At 35.5% G+C, this 24,744-nt stretch overlaps 1 long non-coding RNA gene across 1 annotated transcript in view; it reads right to left on the bottom strand.

The window, feature by feature from the left end:
* Window positions 1-24,521, bottom strand: part of LOC307185885 — a 115,194-nt gene extending 90,673 nt beyond the window's left edge. Inside the window, exon 1 of the long non-coding RNA XR_013828198.1 lies at window positions 24,398-24,521. This is a non-coding gene — a long non-coding RNA (uncharacterized lncRNA). The remainder of the gene's footprint in view (window positions 1-24,397) is intronic.
* Window positions 24,522-24,744: the final 223 nt, after the last annotated feature.

Here is a 24,744-nt window from a genome sequence, read left to right on the forward strand (position 1 = left end):
ATACATTTACATAAAATCAAGATAAGATTTTGATTACATATTCTAAACATTTAAAAGGTAGAACAATAAACTACATATAGAGTAGCTGAATCCTCATAGAAAATAATGACAAGGTCAAATTGTATCAAATAAAAAATATTAAAGTCCCTACGCTACATCAGGCACTCTGTGAGTTACTTTTAAGTGTTCATAATAACTTAAGAAAAAGTCACCTTCCCCAAGGACCTAACAATCTAGTTGGGGAGACCAGATTTGTACATGAAAAATGAACAAGTGAGGATTTAAAATAACAATTCAAGAACACAAATAACTTTCAAGAACACTGAAAGATGTTCCTATAAAAATGCAATTAATTACTTAATTAATTATAGAAATAAAGGGTTAGGTGTTTTAGAAACACTTTCTCACAAGTTTTTCTGTTATTTTCATACACCTTTTTCTCTCTGTGTATTATATAATTATTAAAGAAAACTTGCAACATTATTTAAAGTGTAACATCTGCTTATCACTATTCTTGCCAGAGATCCATAGACTTGTGTATGTTTCCTCCATACATACTTAGGATCTTTCCATATGTGTGTATGTAGCTTTTCCATATAGAAGGAGGGAATACCCATAAAGTTAATCTCTATTTTTAACTTATCACTTTAAACTTAAATATTGATGAATATTGGTTGAATACTGATAAACATCAGAGTGTTTAGTGTTGCTTGAGCAAACAGGTGAGGGTGTCTTCCATGCTTCTAACTGCTGAAAGCAAAATGAAGAGCAAGAGAAAGTCTGCTTTTGCTGAGTAGCCTGTGATTTGAGGATATGGTGAGAAATAGGATTAGGAAGCTCTGTTGTCCACGTTCTGGTACAACGTGGGAGCCACGCTAAGAAGTTTGAGTTTTATCTCTAGAAAACAGAAAACCACTGAAGCTTAATTGAAACAAGAGGAGACCTGAAATAGTAATATTTTAGGACAAATAAGCATCCAAGGGAGATTCTCTAAAAGCAAGAAGTCTATAGGAAAACTATATAAGTAGTTATTTAAATAGAATTATGATATAATAAAGAGAAAACTAATAGAGCAGAAGTATATAAGAAATAAACAGGATAAACAAGCTATCCTAACAACTATACTTATTATCAGATGTCAACAAAAAGGATGTAAGAAAATTTCAACATTCAAATGGAACAAAATGATAAGAAAATAAATATACAAAGACATATTTATAATGATTTTTAAGTTGCATCAACCTACACATATATACATTTCATCTATGATTTTGTTTTCATCACAAATTTTGAAATTGAATTTATAGAAATCTTTCTTTTTTCTAATTGCAAATAAATAACAATTTAAAAAATCTCATTGTGAACAAGAAGACAGTTCTTCACATAAAATAATGTGTCCACAATTCTATGACCTTTTACATTTTGTGTTTCATGTCAACATAATTAAAGTATTTGTTCTTTGTCTCAAAAAGACTTCCAGTGTTACATATGAGGTTAGTACCAAGTAGTTCAATATGCTGATTTATTTGCTGTATCTATTCCCTGGTATTGCAGAATTCCTTCTTCAAATGATACTTAAAATCTCAGGGAAGATTAATAGAGTCTGAATAATGACGGCACACGTGTAACACTGCCCTTTACCCATCTTGTATATTTCACATTTGTTTAAAATGTGGGCAGTGCCACATGGCTTCAAGCATCTGGCCTACAGGTGGAGAACTGTAGGTACCAAAATATCAGATCTATTTTGGTGGAGTAATGAATACTCCTGTGCATGTTGTCTTTGAAAAAAAAAAAAAGTTTGATAGTTTCTTCACGCAAAGTGCAAGAAAAAAAACTAGAGTGTTATGTTTAACTTAGAAAAAGCATGTGGATGCATTAAAGGATGTCACATAAGATAAAAATACTTAGATAATATGCAGTCATTTAAAGTAAAAATTCAAGATTAAAATAGCACTTGATGGAAAATAAAGTGTTATCTTTACTTGGAAGCAGCTGATGATGAGTGTAAGAGTAAAGAAGACTGGGCTTCACTGGTGGCGCAGTGGTTGAGAGTCCACCTGCCGATGCAGGGGACACGGGTTCGTGCCCCGGTCCGGGAAGATCCCACATGCCGCGGAGCGGCTAGGCCCATAAGCCATGGCTGCTGAGCCTGTGCTCCGCAACGGGAGAGGCCACAACAGTGAGAGGCCCGCGTACCGCAAAAAAAAAAAAAAAAGAGTAAAGAAGACTGATGCTTGCTTCTTTCAGTGAGCTGCATGTTCACATAGAGAAAAACACAGGATTCAAAATTACCTAATGAGATGCTGTGGAGAAGATATGAGTAAATAAATCAAATCACACTTTTAGAACCAAAAAGGAATTTGATAGAAACAGAAATAGGGATGCTGCAAAGAATCACTATATACTTTCTCTTTTCTAGATAAAGCAACCTCAAACCCTTCAATTATTTACCATTCAATTTCCTATCTCTATTTTTTTATATTGCTATTACCTTTAAGGATTTGAGCTGTAGCTGATCCCCACTGCCACAGATTTTGTTTTTGAATGTACTTGAGATCCTCCATGTTTTGTTGAAAGTAGAGAGTCAAATACTATACACAAGAACTAGACTACACAAGAACTAGAACTCCAAAGTCGGGAGAATTGAAGAGGCAGTCTGAGTGCCATGCAGTGACTGTGTGAACTGCACACTTTATGTAACCACGTGGTATAAACGTAAACATTAAAAACAGAAAATACACATGTAAAAACATATTACAATGCCAGAATACATTTCTAGAGGAGCAGAATGTTCTGTTATCATGCTTTTAAGTGAGGTGATTTGTATATTAATTTGCTGAATCAATAGGAAATTAATTAATTTCTAAGAAAAAAGGTCTGTCTGTGATGATAACCCCATGATTTTGAATCATATTATTTGTTTTGTAGATTTTCCATTAGAAGCTTTTTTAGGTACATAATAGTGCAGAAATATTTACTCAATCTATATCTACATCTAGACATTTTACCCATAAAAAAGACAAACAGATCCTTTAGTCCCAAGAATTTTATTGGAAGCCACTTGAAAGTCAATCAAATGTAGGTACTATATGTTGAACAGTGTGTAACTTTAACCCTAAATTTTGCATTCTGATTTTAGCATGTCCATGGTTTACTTATGCTCCTCTTACTGTTGAAGTTTTTCATCAATTAATTTACTCTATTTTTTTGGCAAGGACAGTCAAACAAAATTGTTGTCACCCTCTATGGCTCATTCTGGAAATTAAATCATGGTGTCTATCGTTCTTTGAGATACTGACCTCAAAATTCCTTATCCAACATTACCTATCTCTCTATCTCTCTATCTATCTTTCTATCTATCTATGTATACATATACATATATATATATATAAATGTATGAATAAAACATTTCTGCCTTCAAGTTAAAATCTTAATTTTCCCTTCACTAGATTTAACAGAACATCATTGGAATTGGAATAGGTATTTCTCAACTTTCTAAAAGAAGGAATCAAATTCCTTTGGAAGGTATTTACTTACATTTCACTCCCCAAAGCTCCCAATACTCCAAGCAAAATTTCCAGTCTATATTTTATTAAAGGAAGAATGAATCATTTCCGGAGATTTTCAAAAATGATTAGAAATACAAAGGCCATTGTTTGCTTTATAAAGAAAACAATTTGTTGCAAGTGTTTACTCAAAATGAGAGACCACATAAAAGATATCTGTTCAATATGCTAGGAAACAAGAGAACTCAAATAAGTGTGCAATTTGAGAATGTATGCTTCTAAACTATTTACATGACATACAAAAAATTGATTAATGATCAATTATTTGACCAATTATAGCTATTGCCATCCTCAAAAATTAAACCGGTTTGTACAACAGACATCCTTTTGTGATGTGTTTTGTTTTGTTTGGGGGAAGGGGTTGCTTAGTTATTCTGAATTACTGTATTCCTTTATTTTTAGAGCTAAGGATTTGAGAAGTGAGTTATTCATTTAAGTAATTTTGAATACACAGTATTTGGTTTCCATTAATATAACAAAAAATAGTAGGAAAAATAGAAAAATTCATGTGCAAAAACTTTAACTAGAATTTATACATATTAAACAAATCTTACTATTAATAAAGATGGCACAGACATTACAAAGTGGGTATAGATATCTCAAAATCTACAAAATCCTGGGTTTGAAAATCATATGCAATAGGTGTGATAATTATTTGTCCATCTAATGTTTATATGATATTTATCTTAGCCAATCTAGCACATCTTCCCCTTCGGATAATGACATTATTTCCTTTTAGGGATTGTATCCAGTGGATTCTAGTGGTGTTGTAGATTGATTTTGTGTCCTCAGCACCCTTGAGTGGTGGTCATGTTACCAGGCCAGCCAAGCAAATTATCCTACATTCCTGTACACAGTGATGGTCCAGGAGTCAATGCCAAGCCACAGCAGGGGCACTCTGTGCTCTTCCCTGATACTGTTGCCTGGGAAGATGACATAAACAGAGAATGTTCAGAGCTATTCTGCCATACATGAAGAAAGTCTGCCTAAGAATTAAGCCAACACAGAGTAAAATGGAGCCTTTTTAGAGATGAGAAGATCTATAGATATACGGGTATGTGATGATCTTGTTGAAGCACTTGGATCCCATAGTTTCAAGGCCAGCATCATGACTGGGTTTTCAGTTGTGAGCTACACACCTGGTTTTTAAACCAAATTAACTAGGACTTCACCACCTGCATACAGGAGAGTCCTGACTGACATCAATACATATTTCATAGGATACTTGTAAGAAGAAGATGTGAAAAGTGTTTACCAGAGTAACTGGATTCAGTGAGTACTCAATAAAGAGTATCGGTATTATAAATATGTGTGTTATTTTAGTTATATTAATGATGATAAGCAAGAGCAATAGTATAATTTCGGGAACCAGAATGCCAGGATTTAAATACAATCACTACAAAATTGATGGTGACATCAGGCAAGTTACTTAAGCACATTAAACTTCAGTTCCTTCATTAGAAAAGGGGGAAGGAGTGGATAATGACACTGTCTCATAAATTTAGAAAGATAACTAAATGTTAAACTACAAGGAAGAATTAGATAACTGCACTCAAGAGGTAATGTTATTCTTATTTTTCGTTTCCTATTCAGAAACTGCAAAATTTGTAAGAAAACATATATCCTTTAATCCAATCATTCATTGAAATCACTTGACAAAACCTGACAAGTCATTCTTCTCTATTTAGATAACTCCGGCAACAGTAGTTTCTCCTCCTTTGAAGAGAGGCTTTTTCCAAATTTTAAAGTATCCTGCTTATACTAATCCAAAAAGGTGGGTTCTTAAAGCTTCTACTCACTGAACTATTTCTCTCCTTGGTTCACACACTTAGACTAATGCCTTCTCCATATGACAATCTCTCAAGCAACTAACGGCAGTTACTATGTACTTCATAATTACGGTTGCCATATAATATCTTGCCAAAACTGAGACAATTTTGTGAGTAAAAGGAGTAATGTTAAAAAAGTATGTTAGGATAACAGGTATTATACTGGACTATACAAGGGAAATTGGGATGTATGTTCCACCCTCCCTGATGCTTTCTCTCCATTGGGTAAAATATTCTCAGTACCTTCAACTCCTCTTTTCATTGTACAGGACTGGTTCTACTTTAATGTGCTATTCCTAATTTATTTGAATTTCCACTTTAGAGTCCCCCAGAGCTGAATTCAAGACTCCAGAGGAAAACATGTACATTCAAAATCTCTACAGAAGAGTTTATCAAAGCGGCTCTTTGTAGGCAGAACAAATACATAATCACAGCATTTTGCAACAATTTTTTTTTCTGTTTCACTATATTCTGCTGTATGCTGTGTGAATGCAACTGAGACTTTAAAGAGAATATAAAGCTTACATTTTGTCACCACACTGAGGGAAAAAACTAGGAGCTATGAGTAGAAAAACGAAAACTTAAGTACAAAGGTTAAACAGGGAAAAATGAATAGATGAATAAAGTGGCTAAAGGAGCCAGGGCAACATTTATTTATTTTTAAATCCTCTATTAAGAAGCTGGGGATTTAGGTTGAACATCAAGATAACTTTCCAAAGAAACAAATACACACATATATACTTGTATTGTACTTTCTGTCCTTAGCAGTAGTTCAAATTTATAAAGTGGTTGTACTAGTGCTGAATATTATTGGTCAATTCAGTTTATACATTTTTCCTAAGGTAACTTTTGAGGGCCATTATACTACAGCTTTCAGTGTTTGCTAGTTGTAAGTGATGCTTTAATCGCTTCAGAAAAAAAATTGCAAAAATACTTATTATATAAAATAGTCCTGGGTTCCTGAGCCACATTTTCCAAGAGGCAAAATTAGGAATTAAGGTAAATCAAACTGTGTTCTCTCTCTCTCTCTCTCTCTTCTCTCTCTCTCATGAAAGGTCAATTAACTTTATATCTTTTCATTGATAGATACATTTTGCACTAATCTGTAAACATGCCATGTTTCTTGTGGAAATCAGGAAAATAAAATTCCACAACTAGTTTGGGAATATGCATACAAGTTGCTGCATGTATCAACAGCCCATTTTTTTTATTGCTGTGCCGTGTTCCACGGCATGTACATCTCAGTTTGTTTAAACATTCACCTGTTAAAGGACATCTGGTTTGCTTCCCATTTTTGGCTACTACAAATAAAACAAGTATTACAAATAATGTTGTTCATATTCATGTATAGTTTTTCGAGTAAACGTAAGCTTTCATTTTCTAGGATAAATGATCAAGAGTGCAATTGCTGTGCCATATGCTCATTGCCTGTTTAGTTTTATACAAAAATGTCAAATTATTTTCTGCAGTGGCTGTCCCACTTTACATTCTCACCAGCAACGCAGGAGTGATTCAGCTTCTCCAGATCTTTGCCAGCATTTGATACTGTCACTATTTATTATTTTAACTATTTGCTAGGTATGTAGTGATATTTGATTGTGGGCTTCATTTGCATTTTCCTGATGGCTAATGATACTGAACATATTTTCATGGGCATATTTGCCATCTGTAATCTCTTCAGTGAAATGTCTGTGGCTCTTTTGCCCATTTACTAATTGCATTTTTTTCTGTTGAGTTTTGACAGTTCTTTATCTATCCTAGGTACTAGTTTTTTGTCAGATATGAGGTTTGCAAATATTTTTCCCAATCTGTAGCTTGCATTTTCATTCTCTTTACATGGGCTTTTGCAGACCATAATTTTTTAAAAAATTTTGATGCGATACAAGGTGCCATTTTTTCCTTTTATACATTGTGCTTTTGGTGCCAAGTCTAAGAACTCTATGCCTAACCCTAATTCCAGGAAATTTTCTGTTTTTATCCCCAAGAAGTTTAGAGTCTACATTTTAAATTTAAGTCTGTAATCTATTTTGAGTTAATTTTTGTACAAGGTGTAGATTTAGGTCTAGTTTCTCTCTCTTTCTTCCCCTCTATGAATGTCCAATTGTTCCAGCATCATTTGTTGAAAAGACTATTCTTCCTCCATTGAACTGCTCTTGCACTTTTGTCAAAAATCAGTTGAGCATAGTTATGCTGGTCTATTTTTTTACTTCTACGTTCTTTGTTTTATTCCACTGATCTAGGTGTCTAACTCTCAGCCAATAACATATTTATACCATAGTGCCTTGATTGCTGTAGCTATATAGTAAGATTTAAAGTCGGGTAGAGTAATTCTTCCCAATTTATTCTTTGTCAAGATTATTTTAGCCATTCAAAGATGTGTACCTTTCCATAGAAATTTAGGGTGTGCTTATCTATGCCTACAAATATACTTATTGGGATTTTGACAGGAATTACATTAAACCTATAGATTAATTTGGGGGGAATTCACATATTTATTATGTCAAGTTTTCCAATCCATTAGCATATCAGTGTATTTCTCCATTTTTTCATTTTATTTTCTGTCTTTTCTCTTTTTTGTGTGTAAATTTGCAATTTTCAGCAAACAGATGGCATACATCTTATGTAAAGTGTATACCTAAGTATTTAATTTTCTTTGGAGCCAGTGTAAATGATATTGTGTTTTTATTTCTGGTTTCTGTATATTCATTGTTAGTACTGATACACAGCAGTGTTATTAATTTTTGTGTGTTAATTTTTTTGACATTCCTGAGCTCATTTATTTATTTTGCGGTACGTGGGCCTCTCACTGTTGTGGCCTCTCCCGTTGCGGAGCACAGGCTCCAGACGTGCAGGCTCAGTGGCCATGGCTCACAGGCCCAGCTGCTCCGTGGCATGTGGGATCCCCCCAGACCGGGGCACGAACCCGCGTCCCCTGCATTGGCAGGCGGACTCCCAACCACTGCACCACCAGGGAAGCCCCCTGAGCTCACTTATTATATATGAGTGTTTCTGTAGATTCCTTGGGATTTTCTATGCAGATAATCATGTCATTTGAAAACAGAGAGAGTATTATTACTTCCTTTCCAATCTGCATGCCCCTTACTTCTTTTTCTTGACTTATTGCAGGGGCTAGAACTTCAAGCATTATGTTGAATAAGAGTAGTGAGAGTACCCATGCTTGCCTTGTTCATGGTCTTAGGTGGTGAAAATTTAGTTTTAACCATTAAGTATAAAGTTAGCTTTAAGGTTTTTTTGTAGACAATCTTTACCATGTTGAGTTAATTCCCCTTTATTTCTAACTTGCTAGAGGTTTTTGTTAATAGTAAGTATTGGAAAATTTTCAAACGTCTTTTCTGTGTCAACTGGTATGATCATATATTTCTTTAGCTTACTGATAGTATTGATTATATTGATTGATTTTCAAATGTTGAGTCAGACTTGAATACCTAGAATAAATTTCAGTTAGTTACGGTGTATAATTCTTTTTACATTGTTTGATTTGGTTTTCTAATATCTTGTTGAGAATTTTTGTTTCTAAGTTAATAAGACATACTGGTCTGTCTGGTTTTGGAAACAAAGTAATACTGGTCTCATAAAATGAGATGGGAAGAGTTCTTTTCTCTTATATTTTCTTAAATGTTTGACAGAATTCTTAAGTGTACTGACTCTATCGTCAGTCATTTGCTCTCCATTATTGAGCCATTCAGCAAGTTTTTATTTCTCTTTTTATGATTTTTTAAAATTCTATACTTTCCATTTGATTCTTCTTTATTACTTCTATTTACTTGCTTTGATTTTCTCTTCTTTATTTGTTTCAAGTGAATTTATAATTCATTGTTGAAATACTTTTATAATGGTTAATTTAAAATTCTTTCCAGATACTTCATCATGGTGTTATCATCAATTGATGGTCTTTTCTCATTCAAGTTGTGATTTTCTTGGTTCTTGGTATGATAGGTAATTTTCAATTGTAGATACTTTGTCTATCATTTTAGAAGTCTCTAGTTTCTATTAAAATCTTTTATTTTAGTAGATACCTTAGTCTGTTCAGGCTGCTATAACAGAATACCATAGACTTTAGGTAGTTTATAAACAGCAGAAATTATTTCTCACAGCTCTGGATGCTGAGAAGGCCAAAATTAAAGGGCTAGAAGATTTGATGTCTGGTGATGGCTCACTTCATGGTTTATAAACAGCCATATTTTCACTGTGTCCTAACGCAGCATAAGGGGCAAGGGACCATTCTGGGGTCTCTTTCATAATGGCACTAATAGCATTCATGAGGGCTCCTATCTCATAACTTAATCACCTCCCGACGTCCCCAATGCCATATAACATCACATTAAATGTTAGGATTTACATATGCATTTTGGAGGGACACAGATATTCAGTCTACACCAGTAGGCAATCATCCTATTTGGGTTTAGGACACAGACATTGATCTACTTTTGTGGGCTGCGGGCCCAATGCCAGCTTAATTTTCAGAGCCTTTGAGGTGTTATTTGGATCTTCTGGGTTTATCTAGTGCAGCCACGGCCTCACTGGTCTCTGCTGGTGCTGCCTATGATGATTAAAGATGTTTCCCCTGGGCTTCTGGGTATCTTGGTGGGGCAAGATATCTCCAAGATATTTTAAGGGGAATGCGCTGAAATCCCTCTACTAATGCTCCCCAGATTCTCCAGTGTCTCTGAGAATGAGTCAGAGACACTGAACCAGAATGTGTCCTGTTAGTGAATCCCTTTGCTGGTTCTCCCACCTGCTTCAGGGTTTCTGTGTGGGTGAGGGGAATCTTGGGCTGTGGATTCAAACAGGCTTCCTGGACTGGACCGCTTGTGATGAGGTACCTTTAACTGGTTCTGTCCCTCTGCCCTCCCCAATTTCCTCCTTTTTAGGGTTCCAACATTCATATAAAGATAGAAAGTATAACATAAGAATTAAGTCTTAATTAGTTCATTTACTTAACAAATATTATTTAAAATATCTTCTGAGTGCTAAGCTCTAATGTTGAAATACCACATTGTCAAAAGATTTCATGACACAGAAATTTTGTGATTTTTGCAGAGAAATACTTCTTGGAAATATATATATATACACATATATAATTTTATATATTATATATATATAATATATATACATATATAATTTTTATTATATCATGCACTACATATGACACAAATCCTTCATATTAACTATAATAGATAAGACAGAAAATGTGTATTTCTAATCATATTAATGGAGCTGTTCAAGCATGGAATAGTATAAGTATTACAAAGTAAAGATACAGAAAGTCCAAGCAATATAAAATAACAGAATACCTTACTTCATTCATAACTCTCTTTTATGATGTAAAAAATCACTTTTATTTTTAACTAAGTACCCATAGCTTAATCATCATTCTCACCCGTAAAGAAAAAGAAATTAATAAGCAGTCTTTTAAAACTGTTTAAAAAAATCTCTTGTCTATGCTGCCAAAGTTTAAAAGAAATTCAGGAGCGGGCTTGTAGGATAATCAACATGTTTTTATCCATAGGTCCTAGTGTGAAGTGTATGTGTGTGTTTAAGACACATAATTTTAGTGTGTGCCTGCACATTAGTGTCGCCAGATGAATGAAGCTTTTAACAGTAAACCTGGCCATCTTCATGCTGTGCTGTGAGATTCTGCCTAAGAATACAAGAGTCACTATGGCAAATGATAAATCAGCGGGAGTGACTGCGAATGACTGTAGAGGGATGACAGCAAAATTCTGAAGAAAAGAACAGGAATGCACTACAGGAAATGGAGAGACAATAAATATTGGCTAAATAAATTAAGGAGTTTCAAATATGAAGCAGTTATGGAGCTAAATCATCAAGTTTATTTTAGTTCTTCTACCCTTCACCCCCAAACCTATGAAATAAATATTTTATACATATTTACTGGGTGGTAAAACTAGCATTTGAAAGGAAAGACATCAATATCACATACCTAACAAGGGGAAGAGCCAGGAATTAACTCAAAACTCCAACTCTCAAACTCGTGAACTCTCTATTCTATCATGGAGTAGAAGTTCACAATAAAAAAAAAGTGGTAGAAGCCAATCAGATTTTGAGATGTTTTTACTTATGCTCTTGATTTGCGATGCCACCACATTTTTCATAACTTTGTAGTCGTATAAAGTGACAAGTTGCTCACCTCTACGTATTTCATTGTTATAAAACACTGTTTATATTGTATCTGTGTTCTGAATTTCCCAGTTCTTTATCTCTGATGAAAATTTCAAGTTATGCTGACTAACGATTTCCATGAGGGGCTTTGAACAATACTCCTCTCTCAGGTAAGCATCCACTAATCTACGTGCCATCAGACCCCTTGTCTTTCTCTTCAAGCCCTTCCCCTAATTTCAGGAAGACAATCACAATCCCATTCAAATAGCATGCTGGTGCTGAACAGGGCAGCAGTATTTGCTTATAACATTATTTACCTCATAGAATTTGTGAAAAACTTGTCTCAAAGAACTAGTTAATGCCTGTCTTATGGCAACACTCTCATAACAGATGCCAGAAGTAGTGGTTGGCGGTGGTGGTGCCAGAGATAAGAGGAATACTATTACTGGGGCAGTAGCGATCTCTGCTGCCTCAAATACCTAAAATCTGAGGAAGGCTGATGTGCGGGTTATGTTATGAATAAGTTATGTTATGTTGCAGAAAAACAAAAAATAAAAATACTAAGGGCTTAATTAAGCAAAGGTTTATTCTTCATTCACATGATATTTTTAATACTGGTGCATGGGGTAGACGGATGGAGATCGTAATCAGTCAGAGACTCAGGCCCACAAAGCTTTCCCCTCAGTGAGTGCTTTTTCGATGGTAGGAGATGGGGGAAGATATATGAAGAGTTACATGTTGGCTTTGAAAACTTCCACCAGCACATGAGACGTATCATATCCACTCACATTTCATGGGCCACAATAGGCCACTTGGCAATGCCTAACTTCAACATGAGTGGGAAGTGAAATCCTACTTTGTGGACGTAAGGAGGAGAACAAGGATGTGTGTGAACAACCCTGATCACAGAAGAGTTGGCAATATCCACATGTGTTGCATTGGTCCCATCTTAAAAACACCTCTTTCACTTACAAAGCCATCAGTTTATAACCTTGCAAACTTGTATGAATTTGCTACGACATCTTTGAAACAATTAAGATATTTGCCCCCTCTGCCACAAAGCCAAAGAAAGAGAATAATTACATATGCACACTAGAACAAACAATAGCAGGTTACACACCATAGGTTTCAGTGACATATTATCATTGCAAACTTTTGGACCTTCCATTTTTCATGTTACCATATATTTCTCATGTGGATAGACCTTAGAATTTTATAAAGGAAGAAGACACAAGCTATACTCTGAAGAAGTTATCATCTATTAAGGGAAAAAGACTAGGACACAAATAACAATAATACAAGGCTGAATATTGGAACCAAAGGAGAATTGAAGCCAAATGGCATTTGGGACACAGGAAGAATGATCAAGTTGGTGGCATTGGAAAGCAGTGTTCATGAGGGGCTTGATGGATAAGTAGGATCTCGATACACAGTAATTGCTAAACTTGTGGTATGCTTACTGTGTGTCAGGAGCCGCTCCGTACTTACATTATCTCACTACTTTTTACTTTGTACTTTTTACTTATATTACCTCGCTTATTCCTCACTATAAGTTTCATACTATGATTTATAGACAAAGATACTGAGGCTTAGACAGATTCTGATACCCCACACAGTTGGTAAGTAATAGAGCTGGGATTCAAACTCAGGGAATCTCACTCTAGGACCACTATATTCCATGGTGTCCTTTGCTGTTAAAATGGCACCTGAAGGAGGAATTAGGGAGAAAGTAAGTACAAATGGGAAATGTGTAGCTACGTTCTGGAAGCAACGCTAGGACAAATTTGCTAGTATATAAGATATTTTTTAAGAGGAGGTAAGCAAACAGGTTTAAAATTAAAATTTGGGTCATGCTGATATAATAATATCTGATCAAAGTCATTGGAAGCAGGAGAAAAGCATAAAAAAGTTATGTTTGAGGAATCTGAAAATTTTTTAAAAATATTGCAAGGAGGTCTCTCATATGACTTGCTTATGTATTCATAATATTCATAATGACCAGTTTCCTAAGTGAAGTCTCTCTTTGAGCTTTCCTGATCACTCTAAATTTTGCCAGAAAGATTTGCCTAAAATCACAAAAATATAGAAATACAGTATATCTGTAGGAGAAGAGAAATTTTAGGTGATTGTTTAAAATGTCTAAAACAGTAGTATATTACTGGCATCGTGGTAAACTTTCACAGTGGTAAATATGTCAACATTTTATTTGAAATAGAATATCTTGTATTTTTGCATAAATCATCCTAACGACACTGTTTCAAGGGATAATCAGACCTTTTGTTTAGCTTAATGTTTTTTTAATTTGAGAGAAAAACACTTAACCTTGCTCTATTTTCCATCTCAGTAATATCCAACAGACGGTGTGGAGATCATGAATGTGGCACTTTTCCTATGTATGAAAAGGGCTTGGCTTTATCCCATATCTTTTTATGCCATCCAAACATGCCAGGACTCAAACTCCCAAATAAACCATTAGGGCCATCTGCCTAATTAAATATGACTGGTCTGCTAGTATCCTCGTGATCATTATTTTAAGAGAATATAAGCTTGGGTTTATGTAACAGTAGAATTGACTTAAACTATTAGGGTTTGAACATTAATTTGAGCTAGTACTTCAAAATACTTCACTTGTCCTTAACTTTATGTCTATGGCACTAATGACATAAAATATACCTGTAAAATAGAGGCTAATTATTCAATTTACAATTTCATTTCTACCTTACAGAGCTATTTATTTCATTTTTAGTTAAATAACTACTATCCTGCCAAACTGCTTTGAATTTCAAGGAAAATTATTTTTCTTAATGGAGTAGCCAGATGTTTATACATATGCAAATCTACTCTGTACATCACTGTCCATTCGATAAAGGAAAGGGCATTTTAACAACAAAGTGTGAAATCATTAGTCACACAATTAGCAATAAGAAATTTAAATTAAATTAATTAAGTGTAGTACAATGTTGCTCTTATCCATCCTTCCTGCCTACCTCCCTCCCTTCTTTCTTTCCTTCTTTCCTTTCTTTCTTTCTTTTGCTACTGATTTCTACAGTGTACAGTTTTAGTACCAGGCTTGGGACAAGGATTTGGAATGTTTTACCCTAATATGTTTTATGGTTGAAATGAATTACCAAAAAAACTTCATGCACACATTTCCAGATGATTTATGTGACTAACGTTGAATAAAAGGGCTTATACTGAATAAACTCAAGAATGATTATGAAACAAATGAATGATTTATTTATAAATAAAACACTATAAAGGAAGAATCATTTTCTATTTGTTCAATGCTAAACACCCAGTTTCCTCAAAAATATCTGAGGCATAGAAGATGTTCTAGAAAGATGTGAATAAGTAAACAAAGGAAGTTCTGAAAGAATGATGAATACTCTTCTATTAAAAAGTTCTAAATGCTATCATGGTACAGTAAAAGACTTAGGTGCTCTAAAATTTCTAACTTCTTCTTGAGAAGAAACAAATAACTAGACATAAACTTGTAACTGACTAAATATTTCATAGGTTTATGAATTTTAAAAATATTAAAAATGATTAAAGAAAACAATTTAGATGATACAAACAAATTTCATTGAACACTTCATGAAGTGGACAGTCTCCATTCAGAGAACGGCAAAATGAGGTAGAAGGCAGGAAGCTGTTATAGGATAAATAAATAACAAGGAAGAGAAAAACAGAAAATATCTGATTGTCTGGGGCCACACAGTCGGTTCTGTTTGGGATGAGAAGGCCCAGAATTGGCCTGGTGTTTGGGGACTGGCTGACCGAATAGACCGAGTTTCTAGTCAAGTGGAGCGTTTACAGGGACACGAAAGTCACCACAGTTTTGGATTACTGACATGGCACCTGGACAAAGGCAGCTCCATTTTGGCCCAGAAAGTTATTTCAACAAATATTTGTAAAAATATCAATGATTTAAAATTTTCATTAGTTGACTGATTTAACTGCAACTCATTTGGGGGTAGTAATATGATTGTTACATAAGACTTGTTAGACCTAGAGGAAAAGGCTGTAAACGGTTGAGGAACAGTATGAAACATACACAACAAAAGAGAAATGAAATGATTTTAAACGACTGTTTGTTGCTGTATCAGCTGAGACCATTTATTAGGCTGTAAGGTGAGGGACCTTTAAAAGAAACCTAAAATATTTACTATAGGATAAATGGAATTGTCACAGTTCTCAACTAACTGCTCTATAAAGGTGAACATTAGCACTTCAAAATGAGAACACTACTTCATTGAGTGAAAGGCTGAGAGAAATCATATCAAATGGAAGCTTCCTGAGTAGAAGACCAAAGTACAGATCTAGGTTTGAAGTAGAGGAACAGCATGTATTATCACTGGTGAATAAAAGGAAATGAGAACATGGCATCATACACAAAACTCCCCAAAAGAATTTTGAGAATAAGCCAAAAAATAAATGAAATAATTTGAATACTTTAATGTTGCTTTCTCTCTCTTTTGGAGAAAAGATGAAATATTATCAATGAATTTACATTAGATGATATATATTCCAAAAGAGATATGTAAATTCAAAGTGTTTATATTTTAAGTTCTTTTCCTAGAACTTGATATAGTCTCTGGTACAGGATAACGTGTATTGCTCATTCCTGAAGTCTTTAGAGCAGGATAAAACTTTGCATTACAATGGCACTGAACTGGCTGTGCTCAGTGACAAAGGCAGCATAGTATGGGCACAGGGAGCCCCGTTGAGAGAGAGAATGTGCCAGGCTTAGGAATCTGGGAAACAATATAGCTGCATTTTTCCTTGTCTCTCTATTTTTTGAACCAAATTTTTTGAACCAAATAGAGATAGAAATAAATTACAAATTTATATTCCTGAATGTTTATTTTTAATTGCCCTCTCCCTTCTCTCAATACAATGCCTTTTATGTGTAGATGCTAATTAAATTATCAGATTTTAAATACAATGATGATGATAATGATGATGACCACATTTGAGTAACTAAATAAATGGTTTACATGTGTTAACCAAAATTTGAGAAACCTGACTGAAATAAAGAGGCATTTATTTGGGGTTTATTAGGACTGCAGCCCAGGAGGAAGAGATTGAAGAAGCGCTGGAACTGTATTCCACCAGACTACAAAAAGGCTTATAAAGGCAAAACCACAAGGTTACAGGTTAGCTACGTGAGTTGTTTATCAAGAATTATAATTGGAGCTGGCAAGAAGTAAGGGTGCTTAAGCAAGTATTGGTTGGTGTCTGAAATGGCTGCATAGTTACAAGGAGAGACCTTGAGACCATAAGGCTGCAGCTGGCAGGTGCTGTTCTGAATATGACTGGTCGTGTCCTTAGGTCTGATATAGTTCAAAGAAAATTCAAACTCTTGGCGGTACAGAGACATATCTGAAACCAGATCCTCAGTGGCCCCCCAGCACCATTTCTGTACGCCTGAACTGGGGTTTCTTCATTATCTTTTCAGTTTGACATATTACCTGATTTAATTCTCAAAACCAATCATCGGTATGTTTACTATTAGCACTGTACAACCGATGAAACCTAGATCCAAGATTACACAGGATATAATCAAGATTATTCAGGTTAAGGATACAGATTTGTCTGACTCTTAAGCACGTGCTTCCAACCCCCATGCTAGACTCATTTACTATAATCTAGAATGTTTTCTTAAAAGAGAGGCTCTGCTGCTCTTGTAGTGTTACCAAACATGTGCAGTTGAACCCTGAATGGATTTCTGATACAGTGGCTCCTGTACCTTTTACACAGACTTGTTATTTTTATTGTATGTGCAATCTGGGGTCAGTCATCTCCACTGAAGTCCTCCAGGTAATACAAATTTATTAACTTTATTCAGGTATACTTAATATAATAGAGTGATAGCTTACCTCTGTTTAACAATTACCTCTTAATAATAGTAGGTTAACATTGAGTACGTGTTGAATAAGATTGAAAAACTCTTCCAGATAATCTACATTTATTAACTCATTAAGTCCTTCCAACAACCCTTCAAGGACAGCAGGGCCAGCTTCAGGGACGTATGACCTGTGAGGTTGCACAGTGTCATGTTCAGAAGGGCCTGTACTTGGTGTAATGATCTGCAGTCACCGTTTTGATATTCTAAATAATTGTATCAATGAACATGTGTTTTTAAATGAAGTCTGATGGGACAATGAAACATGCACAAGAGCTGAGGGGCTACATGCAATATGCATGCCCTGTTCCTTGCTGCCTTATTTGCATACACCATTTACAATGCTCCAAGGGTATAAAATTCCAGTGGACCCACAAGGGCATGGGAGCTCAGGGAGACTCAATGCAAGACAAGTGTGAGCATGTTACATCTATCACTGAGTGAGCAGAGGTGCTGATAGCTCCAAGAGGCCATTCAATCTCTTCAAATCAAACTTACCTTGAACTCAAAAAGAAGGCAATGGCATTTTAAGAAATGCAAACAACCAAGGAACCCTATCATATCCTTTCTTACTCATGTCACTTCCTTACATTCAACCATTTATGCTAAAAGGGTGATATAGAAAGAAAGAGAAAGATAGGGCAAACCAATTTCCCTTTTTCCTTCCTGCAAGCTATAAGCTATAGCTAGAGACTGTTGGTAGAATACGTACCAATCAAAAAGCATGATAAAATAAAAACAAGTGAGTTAGTTTGTTCAGTGTGCCCACGCTTCAGGTAAGAGCAAAATACATATACATATATGAGCTATGAAATAAGAATTGTGTAATATCAATGATTCCATATACAGGTTAAATGTTCTTATGTTTGTATTTAAAACTGGCATTGCATAATATAAAGATGAATTGTATAATTTGTGTTAATAATTTAAAATTTTAATATTTCTTTTCTTACAAAGGTAATAAATGGGAAACAAAGAACCATCATGACAAGTCAATAGAGAAAGACTGTAAAAAAAAAAAAAAGCATTATATTTTAGTATCCTTACTGACATTTTTTTCCCTGCTTCTTGAACACAGGATCTCATTTTTTAATGGATCCTACAAATATAGAGCTAGCCTTGTAGGGATACATTATTATTACCATTTCTATGTTACAGATGAGGAAACTAAGACCCACAGGGATTAATTAATTTACTTAATGTCTAACAGCTAGTAAATGAAGGAAGAATCTGAAACAAGGCAGTATGCTGCCAGAACCTAAATCCCTACATCAAACAGCATAGGATAGCAAAAATCACACAGCATTTAAAATCATGACCGAGGGTAAGTCCTTGCCCCTCATTTAGTCTATGAGAAAGACCCTTAAAGTTACTCTAATACAAAGTTTTATCACAAAAAAAGGTTATTAACGTCTATCTCATAGGTTTGCTGATGCAAATGAATAACATATGTGAAAGCAATTTAAAACCAGGGAAGCACTATGCAGATATTAGTTACAAGAGTTGGGCTATTTTGAATGTTTACATGCAGCTAACGTGCATGTACATAAAATGCACCTTTTAGGAAATAATTAATGACTGGGTGATATTGCCAAAAACCCAGTACAACTGACACATTTTTAAAAACATGCAAATTGAATAGAAAAATGAAACAAATTATTCATGTCATTCAGTTTGGGTAATTAGAGGACTGGCCAAGATGGCAGATAAAAAGACCCTGAGCTCACCTCCTCTCACGAGCGCACCAAAATGACAACTATTTGCAGAACAACCATTATGGAGAAGACCGGAACCAACCAGAAAAGATCAAGACATAAAGAAGAAACCACAGGGCTTCCCTGGTGGCGCAGTGGTTGAGAGTCCGCCTGCCGATGCAGGGGACACGGGTTCGTGCCCTGGTCCAGGAAGATCCCACATGCCGCGGAGCGGCGGGGCCCGTGAGCCATGGCCGCTGAGCCTGCGCATCCGGAGCCTGTGCTCGGCAACGGGAGAGGCCACAACAGTGAGAGGCCCACGTACCGCAAAAAAAAAAAAAAAAAAAAGAAAAGAAACCACAACGAGACAGGTAGGAGGGGTGAACTCATGATATAATCAAGTCCCACACCCCCGGGTAGGCAACCCACAAACTGGAGAATAATTATATTGCAGAGGTTCTCTCACAGGACTGAGAGTTCTGAGTCCCCAGAACACTGGCTCTCCAGCCCCGGGGTCCTGCACCAGGAACAGGAGCCCACAGAGCATCTGGCTTTGAAGGCCAGCAGGGATTAATTTCAGGCACCCCACAGGACTGGGGGAAATAGAGACTTCACTCTTAAAGGGTGCACACAAAAGTCTCACGTGCACTGGGACCCAGGGCAAAAGAAGTAATTTCATAGAAGCCTGAGCCAGACCTTCCTGCTAGTCTTGGAGAATCTCCAGGAGAGGCAAGAATGGCTGTGGCTCACCCGGGGGGACAAAGTCACTGGTGACACCCATATTTGGGAGCTCCTTCTGCATGGGACCCTCCCTCTCGCTTATTAGCACCAAGACCTGTCCCTACCCAACAGACTGTGCTGGGAGGCCTCAAACCGAACAACTATCTGGGTGGGAACAAAGCCCCACCCATTAGCAGACCAACTGCCTAAAGACTCCCTGAGCCTACAGCCACCTGTAGACATGCCCCTAGACATGGCCCTGCCCATCAGAGGGCCAAGACCCAGCTCCACCCACCAGTGGGCCGGCAAAAGCCCCAGAGTCTTCTGGAACCTGACTCCGCCCACCATGGAGCCAGCAGTAGTCCTGGGCCCCCCCTGGGGTTCTGCAGCCAGTCTCCAAGAGATCAGGCCCCACTAACCAGCAGCCAGCAGCATCTGCACAAGGCAGGGCCTGGCAGCCAACCAGACTAGGGGCCAACCAAGCCTACCAGGCCACCCACATAGTCAGCCTGCCACAACAGCAGGACCCATGCAGCCCTCTTGGGGGAAACCCTAGAGCACACAGCTTGGGTGATGAGAGGGGAGTGCACTGCTGGGATGCACAGGATGTCTCCTACAGAAGGCCCTTTCTCCAAGGTCGACAAAAGTAACTAACCTACCACATACATGAAAATACAAATAGCAACAGAGACAAAATGAGGTGGCAGAGGAACATGTTCCAAAGGAACAAGATAAAACCCCAGTTTGGACAATTAATACATATGCGTTATTTGTGAGAATGATTCTGGTAAATACTTACTCTTCCCTTTCAACAAGCACTTCTATACTACGTGAAAAAATGTTCTGATAGCAGCAAAACTCTAGCTTATAACTTAATAGCTAAACAAAATACTTTATAAAAAGTACCTTTCTTTAATGAAATCAATTCTTTTTTAAAATGTTTATTTATTTATTTATTTGGCTGCACGGGGGTCTTAGTTGAAGCATGCAGGATCTTTGGTGCCTCATGCCAGATCCTTAGTTACGGCATGTGGGATCTTTTTAGTTGCAGTATTTGGGATCTTTTTAGTTGCGGCATGTGGGATCTAGTTCCCTGACCAGGGATCGAACTCTGGCCCCCTGCATTGCGAGTGTGGAGCCTTAGCCACTGGACCACCAGGGAAGTCCCATCAATTCTTAATTAGGTTCTATATGTTCACTCATCTATTTAAATGCAATGTTTTGCGGGTCAAGATGCCTAAGCTTCCACATTTATTTGATATTTAAATTGATATCATCAAAGCAAGTTTACTCATCATCTTTTCAGAACATGACACTATTTAAGAATTTTTAATTTTTTCATTTATATAGTAGTTTCTCACCTGAAATTTGGAGATTACTTTTGAACTAATGATCAATTTAAAAAATATAAAACGTTTGGAAAAAAAGACTGATTCACTTTGTTATAAAGCAGAAACTAACACACCACTGTAAAGCAATTATACTCCAATAAAGATGTTAACAAACAAACAGACTAAAATTTCATACTTTTAAAACGAAGGGAGAAGAGCTTGTGAATGCTGAAGTCAATTCAACTCCCTGCTGAGTTCAGTCAAATTCGTAAGACAAAAAATAAAAATGGGATCTCAATTTATAATTGTGCAAATGAAAAATGACTTTAAAGGTCTTTGATGGAAATGGCTTGAAGCCTTCTCCCTGAAAACATTTTCGTTTTGGGGGAACACATAAACCACTACACATTTTAATTCTCAGAGCAGAGAATACTAGTGTTTCTTCACTGACAAGAAGAAAAAGAAAAAGTTTCTGAATGTTCGACTACTCCTGGTCACAGGTGTAAGAACAGAAACTTTTCCTGGCAAGTTCCTGCAAAGCTGGCTTTTTCTTTTAGCTGAGGGACTCTATTTCCTTTCACTAAAGGGAATAAAGTGAAAATGACTTTGATCTTGGCCTTTCAGTGCTTTAACAAAATTAAGATATGTATTCCCAAAATTCAGTCAGGATAATTTGTACTTTCTGAGATAACATCCATAAAGTGAAATGATGATGGTTTTCTGTGATTTGAAAAATGTATCCCTTGAGTTAAAATTAACTTTGTGTTTCCTTTTCTTTATACATATATCTCTAACTCTCTGATTTTTTTTATGTCTTCATCTTTTGTTTTTCTTCTTTCTGATCTTTCCTCTAAATATGGCTTTAGTTATTATTTTTTCCATTTCCATTAATCAATAACATAAAATAATTTTATAATATATCTTTAAAATATTCTCTCTCCTGGGCACTTTCACATCAGCATACCACTTAGGTCTCACAATAACCCATTAAAATAGTTGATATCAAGCCTATTATTATTATTACATGTGAAAAATGATGGTCAGATGAATATATCATGAAACATCAGACATTTAGTAAGAGATGCATACCTGCTTTCAATGTTAACATTTTACTCCTCCCTGTTTCCACAAGGTTATCTATCTCACAATATCTATATCTCTTTATTTCTACCCCAATCTTAGTGGTCCTTTTGCTCTCACTTTCTGTTGGTTGTACTTCCTCTGGTTTTCTATTACTTTCTCATTTTTCTTTTTACTAATCCCTTCTTAACCTTCTTGGAACTCTATTTGAGCTAGCTTTATAACAAATTTGGTAGGGTTTTGTTAGTTATGGAATTAAGTTTTATGCACCCTGTTACAATTTTTAAAGCATACAAGGCGCTTTTTTTTCCCCCTTGCTTTTGTTGCTACAAAATACGCATTCTTTGTGGATAGATACCTACATACGAATGTGGTGTGTTTTCCTTGTAAGACTTCAGAGTATCTCTTCCCTTCCTGCCTTTCTTTTCTACTTTTCTCTTTCTTTTCACCTTTTTTCCTTAAGCTCTGTTTTAAGATTTTATTTTGCATCTTCCCTGCATGTAAATCCATCAGAAAAGAGAACTGGCATCTGGATCAGTATAATTACAGACATATATTTAAGGATAAAAAAAATTGATTCCTATCTCAGAAAACAAAACAAGAAATAATCAATCTTTTCCCTTTTAAAGTTCTACTTTCGGAAATGGTTTCTACTCAGAAAGACTTACAAGCCTAAATATTTAAAGACCTCTTATTTTTGAAGTCTCTTCTAAAATTAAGTGGTGATTCAAAAAATGAAAAGTATCAGTATGATATGGCATGATTTGCTCCTCATCATTTCTTTCTCTGATCCCAATATTTTATTTGTCTCAGCATATTCATGTTTACTTATAAATAAAAGAATAATTACTGGTCACAAAAGAATATGAGAAAAAGTGTGTTTACTTACCAAGAATAGAATGATTACTCAATTAAGCTATAACCGCAGGAAAGTAGAAAATAATTCATGAAATATGCATGTGAAATACACCTATATGTTTTCCAAGCTTCTGCTCTCTTTCATTTGCATCTCTATGTAAAAGATATTGTGTTGTAGAAACAGCCACATTGGACATGCCTGCACAGCTGCTGGGCAAGTTAAGTTTATTAAAACCTTAGAGTAGATATTTAAAACACATGCTGGACTTTTCTAATGTCATGGAAACTAATGAAGTGAAGTGTATATATTTTCATTATATCTTTTTCTAATTCACAACTCACACAGACTTCTATATTCTCATCCCATAGATGCAATGCATTCTACAGTTGTCAAATGCAGAGTTGATATATATGTATGTGCATAAATATAGATAGCAATTAAAATTGCTAGTGAAGTGTGGACAAAAATCAAGTATAAAGAATTTTATAGCAAAAATTTCTCTACATTTTGGTACTCTGTAAAGATACTTTTTGGAGGGGGACAAATTCTCAAATTAGAAACATTAGAAAAATAGACCCCAGAAAAAAAAAAAGAAAGATTGTGAAATAACATTTTCACTAGTCATACTGGCAATGTTTTACCTAGCTTTTGGCAAGTTTTGAAAACTGATGACTTAAAAGCAATGAGTTTGTCCATTCCTATAAGTAATGAGCAGTAGTTAAGAATATACCTATGGACTCTGAATTGGGTCTATAACCCATCATGGGAGATTAAACATGTAAAAAGCTGTATAGCTTTGTGCAGAGTAACACAATAATTATTATCTACTATTAAGTTTAGTATTATCCTTATTGTTATTAGTATTTTTTTTGAATGTTCATAGCAGCTTCATTTGTCATAATCCAAAATTGGAAACAATTCAAATGTCCGTCAACAGATAAGTGGATAAATAAATTATTAGTCTATCCATACAATGAAGTACTACCTAGCATACAAAGAAATGAACTATTAATATATACAACAACATGGATGAATCTTGAAATAATTATGCTGAGTGAAAGAAGTCAAAGGTAAGTACATACTGTATGGTTCTATTTATATGTTATTCGTATTTTATTGTTAGAAGTCATCTCCATATATGTTGCTTAGTGAAAATATGTATAAGGCTTATAATTAGGTGGATAACTCACTAAAACAATAAGCACATGGTGTTTCCGGTTGATTTGCCTGTGTGGGTCTATCACTGAATGTATCTTTGGATCTTACCTGTCCCCTGTGGTCAAGGATATGGAATCTGGAGCCAAACTGTTTGAGATGGAATGTCAGTCATGCCACTTATCAGCTGTATGATGTTGGGCAAGTCATTTAATCTCTCTCTGTCTCAGATTCCCTCTGTAAAGTGGAGATAAAAATAGTACCTTACACATAGAATATTTGTGAATATTCAGTGAGCAGTGCAGTGCTTGGCACTTGGCCCCAAATAGCTCTTAACGATTTTCTGCCTATGGACCTTTCATTTGTTTTTTAAACTCTTTTTATAACAAAGGCGATGAAGGCAATATGTATAAAATGAAAAAAATTAAATTACACATATAATGCCTTAGAATTGTCTG

This window comes from Stenella coeruleoalba (assembly GCF_951394435.1).
Source record: "Stenella coeruleoalba genome assembly, chromosome: 4".
NCBI classification, from domain to species: Eukaryota; Metazoa; Chordata; class Mammalia; order Artiodactyla; family Delphinidae; genus Stenella; species Stenella coeruleoalba.